We start from the raw sequence: 12215 nt of genomic DNA, 5'->3' as shown, positions 1-12215 counted from the left end.
GGAAAGATAGTATGGGGGCTTTGTGGAGGAGAGACTGGGCAAGGGGACAACATTTGGAATTTAAATAAATGAAGAAACCAATAAAAAAGAAAAACTAGTAAAGAAACATTATTTTATGTTTTCTTAAGAGAGTGTGTGTGTATGTGTGTGTGTGTGTGTGTGTGTATGTGTTGAAGAAAGTAGTTCCAATTGAGGCTATGATGCTTCCCCTACAGCCATGATCTATCTCAAGAAAATTCTAGCACCAGGCATGAAAACTCTCTTTTTTGAGTTGGTAGTCATGGGTGTCAAGGAGACTCCATGGCCTTGGTTACCTCCAAGTACTGGAAATTAAGTTCCTATTGCTGAAGATACTAGATGCTTTGGAGGAATTGAAATGGAAATGATCTGGTAGCTTCCTTACTGAGAACTAATGTTCAGTATGAAAAGGTGTTATACAAAAAGACAAAGGGAAAAAAATACCAATAATTGTAGGAGGAACTTAGCCAAGCAAGCCCAGGCACGATGCTTGAGCATGTGCAACTGATACTTCCTCCCCAGACAACTTAGGATCTGCCTACATGGATAGAGACCACTGATGCTGGATCGGGCAATGAAGTGAGCCAATGAGAAAGAGACAGAACCACATCTGGCTACTTGAGAGCCAACGAGATGCTGGGTGGAGGATATAAAGGTATATCCAGTTCATGCAATAAACACGTCTACTTTTGCCACTTGCCTGACTCTGTGTTCTTAACAATGTGCCTTCTTAGCCCCAACTTAAGGGCTGAGAAAGGGAGAGTCTGTCTTAATCATGAATACCTTAGTACATTATGGAATATATGTATAATAAGCTGTATGTGTCCAATAAGTTTTGTGTGTGTGTGTGTGTGTGTGTAAAACATTTTATGAAGGCGAGTTTAATAATTTGGAAATGAGTGAAGGAATGGCATGGACAAAATTGCAGTGGAGATAGGGAGAGTGGAAATGATGTAAATACAGCACTAACATGAAATTCTCAAAATTTAATTTAAAAAAATTAGCTATTGTCTTAGTCAGAGTTTCTATTCCTGCACAAAACATCTTGATCAAGAAGCAAGTTGGAGAAGAAAGGGTTTATAAAGCTTACACTTCCACATTACTGTTCATCACCAAAGGAAGTCAGGACAGGAACTCACACAGGGCAGGAACCTGGAGGCAGGAGCTGACACAGAAGCCATGGAGGAGTGCTGTTTACAAGCTTGCTAACCCTGCCTTGCTAAACCTGCTTTCTTATAGAAAGTAGGACTACCAGCCCAGGAATGGCACCACCCACAAGGAGATGGACCCTCCCCACCTCTGTCACTAATTGAGAAAATGCCTTAAAGCTGGATCTCATGGAGGCATTTTCTCAAGGGAGGCTCCTTTCTCTGTGATAACACCAGCTTGTGTCAAGTAGACTCACAAAACCTGCTGGTACATGTACTGATTCAAAAACAAATTTTAAAATTATCTTACTATTTTTCTATGTATTTATGGATACATAAAGAAAAACAGAGTTTAATGAGGAAAATTAGAATTTGAAAATTGAACATTCAATGAAAGTGATCAAAGTATTACTCACGTATTATGAACAAATAAATATATTTACTATTGAAAATTTTGGTGTGATTTAATAATTGTCTTCATCGAGGGTTACAACTCCCTTCTGGATGGCACCAGCATCGGGGCACCTTGAGCAAAGAGTCTGCAGACACCCCCAAGGTCCCCAGAGGACTCTCCATGGGATCTTAGAACCTCTGGTGAGTGGAACACAACTGCCAGGAGGCAGATTCGAACGCCAGATATCTGGGCAAACTCCAGAGATTACCAGATGGCAAAAGGCAAACATAAGAATCTTACTAACAGAAACCAAGACCACTCACCATCATCATAACAGCACTCCCACCCCACCCAGTCCTGGGCACCCCAACACACCTGAAAAACTAGACCTGGATTTAAAAGCATATCTCATGATGATGGTAGAGGACATCAAGAAGAACTTTAAAAACTCACTTAAAGAAATACAGGAGAACACTGCTAAAGAGTTACAAGTCCTTAAAGAAAAACATGAAAACACAACAGGTAGAAGTCCTTAAAGAAAAACAGGAAAGCACATCCAAACAGGTGATGGAAATGAACAAAACCATACTAGACCTAAAAAGGGAAGTAGACACAATAAAGAAAACCCAAAGTGAGTCGACACTGGAGATAGAAACCCTAGGAAAGAAATCTGGAATCATAGATGTGAGCATCAGCAACAGAATACAAGAGATGAAAGAGAGAATCTCAGGGGCAGAAGATTCCATAGAGAACATCGGCACAGCAATCAAAGAAAATGCAAAATGCAAAAAAATCCTAACTCAAAACATCCAGGAAATCCAGGACACAATGAGAAGACCAAACATATGGATAATGAGAGTAGATGAGAATAAAGATTTTCAACTTAAAGGGCCAGCAAATATTTTCAACAAAATAATAGAAGAAAACTTCCCAAACCTAAAGAAAGAGATGCCCATGAACATACAAGAAGTCTACAGAACTTCAAATAGAGTGGACCAGAAAAGAAATTCCTCCCGACACATAATAATCAGAACAACAAATGCACTAAATAAAGATAGAATATTAAAAGCAGTAAGGAAAAAAGGTCAAGTAACATATAAAGGCCAGCCTATCAGAATTACACCAGACATTTCACCAGAGACTATGAAAGCCAGAAGAGCCTGGACAGATGTTATACAGACACTAAGAGAACACAAATGGCAGTGCAGGCTACTATACCCAGCCAAACTCTCAATTATCATAGATGGAGAAACCAAAGTATTCCATTACAAAACTAAATTCACACATTATCTTTCCACAAATCCAGTTCTTCAAAGCATAATAACAAAAAAAAAAAAAAAAAAAAGCAATACAAAGACAGAAACCATGCCCTAGAAAAGGCAAGAAAGTAATCCTTCAACAAACCAAAAAGAAGACAGCCACAAGAACAGAATGCCAACTCTAACAACAAAAATAAAAGGAAGCAACAATCACTTTTCTTTAATATCTTTTAATATCAATTGACTCAATTTCGCAATAAAAAGACATAGACTAACAGACTGGGTACAAAAACAGGACCCAACATTTTGCTGCTTACAGGAAACCCATCTCAGGGAAAAAGACAGACACTACCTCAGATTGAAACGCTGGAAAAAAAAATTTCCAAGCAAATGGTTTGAAGAAACAAGCTGGAGTAGCCATTGTAATAGCGAATAAAATCGACTTCCAACCAAAGTTATCAAAATAGACAAGGAAGGACACTTCATACTCATCAAAGGTAAAATCCTCCAAGAGGAACTCTCAATTCTGAATATCAATGCTCCAAATGCAAGGGCAGCCACATTCATTAAAGAAAATTAGTAAAGCTCAAAGCACACATTGACCCTCACAAAATAATAGTAGGAGACTTCAACACACCACTGTCTTCAATAGACAGATCGTGGAATCAGAAACTAAACAGGGACACAGTGAAACTAACAGAAGTTATGAAACAAATGGAACTAGCAGATATCTACATAACATTTTATCCCAAAACAAAAGGTTATACCTTCTTCTCAGCACCTCATGGTACCTTCTCCAAAACTGACCAGATAATTTGTCACAAAACAGTCCTCAACAGATACAAAAATATTGAAATAGTCCCATGCATCCTATCAGATCACCATGGACTAAGGCTGATCTTCAATAACAACATAAATAATGGAAAAGCCAACATTCACGTGGAAACTGAACAACACTCTTCTCAATGATACCTTGGTCAAGGAAGGAATAAAGAAAGAAATGAAAGACTTTTTAGAGTTTAATGAAAATGAAGCCACAACATACCCAAACTTATGGGACGCAATGAAAGCATTTATAAGAGGGAAATTAATAGCTCTGAGTGCCTCCAAAAAGAAACTAGAGAGAGCACACACTAGCAGGTTGACAACATACTTAAAGCTCTAGAACAAAAGGAAGCAAATTCACCCAAGAGTAGTAGACAGGAGGAAATAATCAAACTCAGGGGCGAAATCAACCAAGTAGAAACAAGAACTATCCAAAGAATCAACCAAAGGAGGAGTTGGTTCTTTGAGAAAATCAACAAGATAGATAAACCTTTAGCCAGATTCAGGGTAGAGGGCACAGGAACAGCATCCTAATTAACAAAATCAGCAATGAAAAGGGAGATATAACAACAGATCCTGAAGAAATCCAAAACACCATCAGATCCTTCTCCAAAAGGCTATACTCAACAAAACTGGAAAACCTGGATGAAATGGACAAATTTCTAGACAGATAACAGGTACCAAAGTTAAATCAATATCAAGTTAACGATCTGAACAGTCCCATATTCCCTAAAGAAATAGAAGCAGTCATTAAGAGTCTCCCAACCAAAAAAAGCCCAAGACCATATGGGTTTAGTGCAGAGTTCTATCAGACCTTCAAAGATCTAATTCCAGTTCTTCACAAACTATTCCACAAAATAGAAGTAGAAGGTACTCTACCCAACTCACTCTATGAAGCCACAATTACTCTGATAACTAAACTACAGAAAGATCCAACAAAGATAGAGAACTTCAGACCAATTTCCCTTATGAATATAGATGCAAAAATCCTGAATAAAATTCTCGCTAACAGAATCCAAGAACACATCAAAACAATCATTTATCCTGACTAAGTAGGTCTCATTCCAAGAATGCAGGGATGGTTTAATATATGGAAATCCTTCAACATCATCCATTATATAAACAAACTCAAAGACAAAAACCACATGAACATCTCGTTAGATGCAGAAAAAGCATTCGACAAGACCCAATATCCATTCATGATAAAAGTCTTGGAAAGATCAGGAATTCAAGGCCCATACCTAACCATGATAAAAGCAATCTACAGCAAACCAGTAGCCAACATCAAAGTAAATGATGAGAAGATGGAAGCAATCCCACTAAAATCAGGGACTAGACAAAGCTACCCACTTTCTCCATAGCTATTCAATTTTGTACTTGAAGTCCTAGCCAGAGCAATTCGACAACAAAAGGAGATCAAGGGGATACAAATTGGAAAGGAAGAAGTCAAAATATCACTTTTTGCAGATGATATGATAGTATATATAAGTGACCCTAAAAATTCCACCAGAGAACTCCTAAACATGATAAACAGCTTCTGTGTACTAGCTGGATATAAAATTAACTCAAAGAAGTCAATGGCCTTTCTCTACACAAAGAATAAACAGGCTGAGAAAGAAATTAGGGAAACAACACCCTTCTCAATAGTCACAAATAATATAAAATACCTTGGTGTGACTCTAACTAAGGAAGTGAAAGATCTGTATGATAAGAAGTTCAATTCTCTGAAGAAAGAAATTATAGAAGATCTCAGAAGATGGAAAGATCTCCCACGCTCATGGATTGGCAGGATCAATATAGTAAAAATGTCTATCTTGCCAAAAGCAATCTACAGATTCAATGCAATCCCCATCAAAATTCCAACTCAATTCTTCAATGAATTAGAAAGGGAAATCTGCAAATTCATCTGGAATAACAAAAAACCTAGGATAGCAAAAACTCTTCTCAAGGATAAAAGAACCTCTGGTGGAATCACCATGCCTGACCTAAAGCTGTACTACAGAGCAATTGTAATAAAAACTGCCTGGTACTGGTATAGCAACAGACAAGTAGACCAATGGAATAGAATTGAAGACCCAGAAATGAACCCCCATACCTATGGTCACTTGATCTTTGACAAGGGAGCTAAAACCATCCAGTGGAAAAAAGACAGCATTTTCAACAAATGGTGCTGGCACAACTGGTGGTTATCATGGAGAAGAATGCAAATTGATCCATTCCTATCTACTTGTACTAAGGTCAAATCTAAGTGGATCAAGGAACTTCACATAAAACCAGAGACACTGAAATGTATAGAGGAGAAAGTGGGGAAAAGCCTCGAAGATATGGGCATAGGGAAAAAATTCCTGAATAGAACAGCAATGGCTTGTGCTGTAAGATTGAGAATTGACATATTGGACCTCATAATACTGCAAAGCTTCTGGAAGGCAAATGACACTGCCAATAACACAAAAGGGTCACCAACAGATTGGGAAAGGATCTTTACCTATCCTAAATCAGATAGGGGACGAATATCCAATATATATAAAGGACTCAAGATGGTGGACTCCAGAAAATCAAATAACCCCATTAAAAGTGGGGCTCAGAGCTAAACAAATAATTCTTACCTGAGGAATACCAAATGGCTGAGAAGCACCTGAAAAAAATGTTCAGCATCCTTAATCATCAGGGAAATGCAAATCAAAACAACCCTGAGATTCCATCTCACACTAGTCAGAATGGCTAAGTTCAAAAATTCAGGTGACAGCAGATGCTGGTGAGGATGTGGAGAAAGAGGAACACTCCTCTATTGTTGGTGCGATGGCAAGCTTCTACAACCACTCTGGAAATCAGTATGGCGGTTCCTCAGAAAATTGGACATAGTACTACTGGAGGATCCTGCAATACCTCTCCTGGGCATATATCCAGAAGATGTCCTAACCGGTAAGAAGGACACATGCTCCACTATGTTCATAGCAGCCTTATTTATAATAGCCAGAAACTGGAAAGAACCCAGATGCCCCTCAACAGAGGAATGGATACAAAAAATGTGGTACATTTACACAATGGAGTACTACTCAGCTCTTAAAAGGAATGAATTTATGAAATTCCTAGGCAAATGGATGGACCAGGAGGGCATCATCCTGAGTGAGGTAACCTAATCACAAAAGATCAAATGATATTTACTCACTGATAAGTAAATATTAGCCCAGAAACTTAGAATACCCAAGATATAAGATTCAATTTGTGAAACACATGAAACTCAAGAAGAAAGAAGACCAAAGTGTGAACACTTTGCCCCTTCTTGGAATTGGGAACAAAACACCCATGGAAGGAGTTACAGAGACAAAGTTTGGAGCTGAGACAAAAGGATGGACCATCTAGAGACTGCCATATCCAGGGATCCACCCCATAATCAGCTTCCAAATGCTGACACCATTGCATACACTAACAAGATTTTGCTGAAAGGACCCTGATATAGTTGTCTCTTGTGAGACCATGCTGGAGCCTAGCAAACACAGAAGTGGATGCTCACAGTCAGCTATTGGATGGATCACAGGGCCCCCAGTGGATGAGCTAGAAAAAGTACCCAAGGAGCTAAAGGGATCTGCAACCCTATAGGTGGAACAACAATATGAACTAACCAGTACTCCCTTGAGCTCGTGTCTCTAGCTGCATATGTATCAAAAGATGGCCTAGTCAGCCATCAGTGGAAAGATAGGCCCATTGGTCGTGCAAACTTTATATGCCCCAGTACAGGGGAATGCCAGGGCCAAGAAGTGGGAGTGGGTGGGTAGGGGAGTGGGTGTGAGGGAATGGGGGACTTTAGGGATAGTATTGGAAATGTAAATAAGGAAAATACCTAATAATAAAATATTTCAAAAAATTGTCTTCATCATAATATGAACTGTGTTGTTTAAATAGATTAATATTTTAAGTAGTTCTTAATACATTTTATGTACTATATAACTAAAATTTCTCTTCATATCACTCCTGCCATCTTAACATATGAATTTCTATAAAATTTGTTACATCTTGACATGTAAAACTTCCTATAGAGTGTTACTATACAATATTATGTATAAATATATCTTTAATTATAAATTGCGTTGACATTTAAATAAGTACGGGCATACTCCATTTTAGAGTAATGTGAGTTCTGTAACCTCGCATGGCTTTGTCAAATAACCTGAAACCTCAGAGCAATTTACAAGGACATTCTTTTTTCTGGAGACAATAGGCCATAATTATGCTAACCTTCTCCTCTACAAATGGTTCTTATTATGTTTTTAAGGATTCATCCACCCAATTTTGCATTTTAGATTTTACTCACATTGTCTTCCATAGTTGAAATCCTCACAAGCCTTCAACTGTACCTATCACACTTGCCTGTAAAATTCATGAGAGGTTTCACTAAACTATCCTTCTTATCTTCTCCTTGCAGCCAAGCAGTAAAGTTTGCCTGAAGAGAACCACACAACATATCACTTTTATCATAATATTTTATTTTTATCATCACAAAATTCAAGGATGTGTTGAAGTCCACACAGAAACAAATACTTTAATGACTGGGACATGTAGTCTCACTTTCAGGCAATGTCATAGACTCCTCTCTCTCCAAACTTCCAACAGTTTGTTCTTCAGCCCTACACCCAATTTCAGCAGGAAATTCTTTATCATTCCACCAATTATGATACATACAAGATATTTTGCACAACTGTTAATTTGGATTCATACTCGACCTATGTGTATCCCTGTGCTGAATCATCCCTACTCATAGTGTGAGCAAACTGGATCTGGTCTTGCTAAGAAAGCATTGAGCTTGCCTGAAGGACCAACTCCAAAGTACTACCCCATACCCACCCACTCCTATCTGGATGAGAACACAGCTCTATAATTGTCTCAACCAACTTGTACCATAACTGTTTCTTTTTCCAGGGGCCTTTTCAACATATATACAAACAAATACAAATTTCTCTGCACTCAAACATCCTTTTTTGTTTCTTCTGTTTAAACTAATTCTGTCTCCATAAGCCTATATCTTCCCATTGTAATTAGAATAAAACCTCTTGAAATGTTTCTGTACTTATCATCACGTCTAATGTCTCTTTCCTCTAGTTTGTAAAGCTAATTCTCTGAGTTTCTATTTCTAAAAACATCCATAGAATTTTCCATGTCAGTTTCACTGATGAACAGTCTGTGACTGATGCAGACTTCTTTTACGGCTTTGTAGTCCACAAAAGCACAAATCAGTACATTGATTATTTCTCCATACCATGCCTAAAAAGTAATGTCATTATGGTACTTGCAGGCTTTCTTATTTAAATTCCTTCTCTCAGTTCTTTTTACAAACTGCCACATGGACTCTGTTATTTTGTTTGTTTCTTCAGCAATACTTAAAGTAAAATGTTTTCTTTATCAGATTTATTAATCACTGTCTATAGTTTCAATTCCTTACTTGCCAAAGTTCATTTTCAGTAAAAGGAAACCTGGTTTTAATTGTAAAATACATGAATCAAAATGGCTGGAGAGTTGACTCTGGCCTGGAGGCATTTACTGTACTTCCAAATGCTTCTGTTCATAACCCTAAGAGGTGGTTCAAAGCCTCCTGTGCCTCCTGCTCCTGGGCTTGGCCGCCCTCTTCTGGCCTCTGTAAACACTGCATACACATGGATATATACATGTTTATATATTTTAATTAAATATATATATTAATTATAAAGACAAGTTCAAAATAAATAAATAAATGAATAAATTTTTCTATCTAATTTCAAAAAATATTAGTGGTCACCTGTTAAGCCCTTCCCACTTATCTGTGTGAAAGGTATGGTTGCTGGCTCTGAAGTTCACCATGATAAAACGAATTCTTGCCTCTAGACACTAGTCTTATAGAAAGGTAAATTAAAAATAACACATATACTATGCATCATAATTAGATGAAAACTTCATCAGAGAGACTAATGTAGAATAAAGAGATCAAAGATAAAAGTTAATTCATAGGTAGCTGACACCAACAATTTTTGTGTATGTATATGTGTCGTAGCAAAAAACCAAAAGAAACCAAAAGAATTTCAAAGATTACGTTGTTAGGACATATGTTATCAAAAGTTAACTCATTTAATTTAAATCATTTTCATGACCATGTTTTGATAATACCTACTAAATCTGTCTAATTTATTGGATGTTTAAGTCACAGGATTTTAAATCTTATGATCTGTATTTTCAAGGTGTTATATCCACAAATATGTTGCTTAACACACAAATTTGCTACTCTTGGAGACAGATATTAAAAGTACATACATATATACACACACACACATATGTACATATAGTGTATTTACATATATTGTAAAGCATGTGTATTATAACTAGTACAATATAAGACTTATATTTACTATTAAGTTTATAATAATGTTATAAAATATATAGTATAATTATAGCCATTTTTGATCATTGTCATTTTTCTTCTGCTAATATATATATATATATATCCCTACATTAACTATGATCACTGAGGAGGTATTCTACATGAATGCTGTCTTTAATATATATTTTATATATAACATAATATATAGTGTTACATTACATTATATATAATCTTCTTTTGTTATTTTAGATAAACTAGATTTTGATTGCTATAGTTAGCTTAGCTTTTAAATATATTGCCATTTGGCTTTTTTCAGTTGTTCAGTTTCTTTTTTAAATCTTTAACATCCTCATAGTTCTTAAAACATTTTTTCACAATTCAATGCTCACCAATCATGTTTTCTTCCCAGCATGGCCTAAGCCCTCAGCATTCAGTAGGAGATGTTAGCTGACCACACTGAGTATGATTGAAAGCTTTTATTAGTTTCTCACTGTTTGACTCCTTTTTCCTTCTTTTCTTTTTTTCCTAAATTACTTATATGTATCTTTTCAGGGTTATTTAGAGGATACCTAACATTTCGATGCTCTTTATTTAGGATCATATGGTTTAGGGTTCTAAGGTAATTTTTGCTGGACTCAGTATTAAATTTCCCTTTGTATAAAAAATTCCTTGGGGACATTAAATGTGTTCTAAATTGTCATCTTTCGTTTGCTATTCTTTATATTTAAAAATCCCTGTATTAACTGTGATCACTGAGGAAGCATTCTTCATGGGTGCTGTCTTGAAGCATTATAAAGTTTAGCTTTGAGAAACAGGCAATGAAGTGAACAGAAGCTTACCAAAACCACATGTGTAAAATGAAGCTTATTTATGAAAATATGTAGGCTGAATATAATTAATACATGTTCTCTTACTTAAAAGTTATCTTCAATATATTTTGACTCATTGTGAATTGGAAATCTAAAAAAAAAATAATCTGCATGAAAACTATCATTTAAGTCAAACTGAACCTATTTTGGTTCCTTGTAAATCGAGTTACTTACTGATCACATAAATTACTCAACTTAAAACAACCAATACAATACAATAATGTTTAATACATCTTGCAAAATTTCATGTTGACTTATATTTGCAGATTGACAATGCCATGTAGCTTACAGTCACGAAATACAAACTGTGGTGCTGCCTAGGGATGTCAACTTGAGAAGCTAGCATCATCAAAGATTGGGAACCCTTAATTGAGAAAATGTCTCTATAAGATCGGGCTGTATGCAAGCCTGTAGGCCATTTTCTTAGCCATTTTCTCGGAAAGCTACACGCCTTCAGGGACCTCTTCATCAACTCACATGTCGTGCATTTTGGAGTCCATCCATGGTTCCATGTCCTCTGCTGCCTCCCTCTCAGTGTGTCCAACCTGTAAGGATGAAGAGGAGTACAGAATGGGTGGAGTTCTGTAGGACTCCAGTTCAGCTGTTACTGGGTGTCAGCAGGGAGAGGCAAGAGGAGAGAGAAGACCTACTCTAAGGATCCTTACAGATCTTTCAGGTGAAGGCCTTCTCCGATGATCTTCAATGTAACAGCACTCTGAGATGATCTTCGCTTGTGCATGTGTCTTTATTCAAGGTGGGCTTGGACTCATTAACTCTATTCAGGGTGAAACAGGGGTATATGTGGCTTTGGAGAATGGGAAAGTGTTTTTAGGATAAATGAAAAATTATAGGCTAGAGTTTTAAAGTTCTTTGGATGTCTCATTTGCATGGACAGGCATTCCAGAAATACTAGGTACTTGTTGGGCAGATTCTTACTGGGAAAAGAGGAAGGAAAAAAGAGGAAGTTGAACTTGTAATTTCACCAAAACTATATGACCTTCATATCAGGCTCCCAAAATAAGGTCAGAGAAGAAGCCCTGCTGATAAAGGAAGTGTGCCCATCACAGAGGGCTTTTAAGGACAATGATCGACTTTGACCTTAATTAGCAGGTAGGTAGCAATAAACCAATGACTACAGTTTCCTGCCCTGTTTGGGATGCAGTGATTTGGAAACCTCCCTTTCCTCCCCAAGTTGCCTTGGTTACGTTGTTCCATCAGAGCAATAGCAAGCCATAATACCACAAAAACAACTCTATTCTTTTAAAACATAGCATTTTAAAGAGTTTCTACTTATCAATTGACTTTAAACATGCTTATACACTCTATGCCTATTTTTTAAACTGAAGTGTCTAATAT

The sequence above is a fragment of the Mus caroli genome, unplaced genomic scaffold, assembly GCF_978045245.1.
Source record: "Mus caroli unplaced genomic scaffold, Mus_caroli_1 scaffold_1, whole genome shotgun sequence".
In the NCBI taxonomy this organism is placed as follows: Eukaryota; Metazoa; Chordata; class Mammalia; order Rodentia; family Muridae; genus Mus; species Mus caroli.
Note: the sequence above shows the minus strand (reverse complement) of the source record.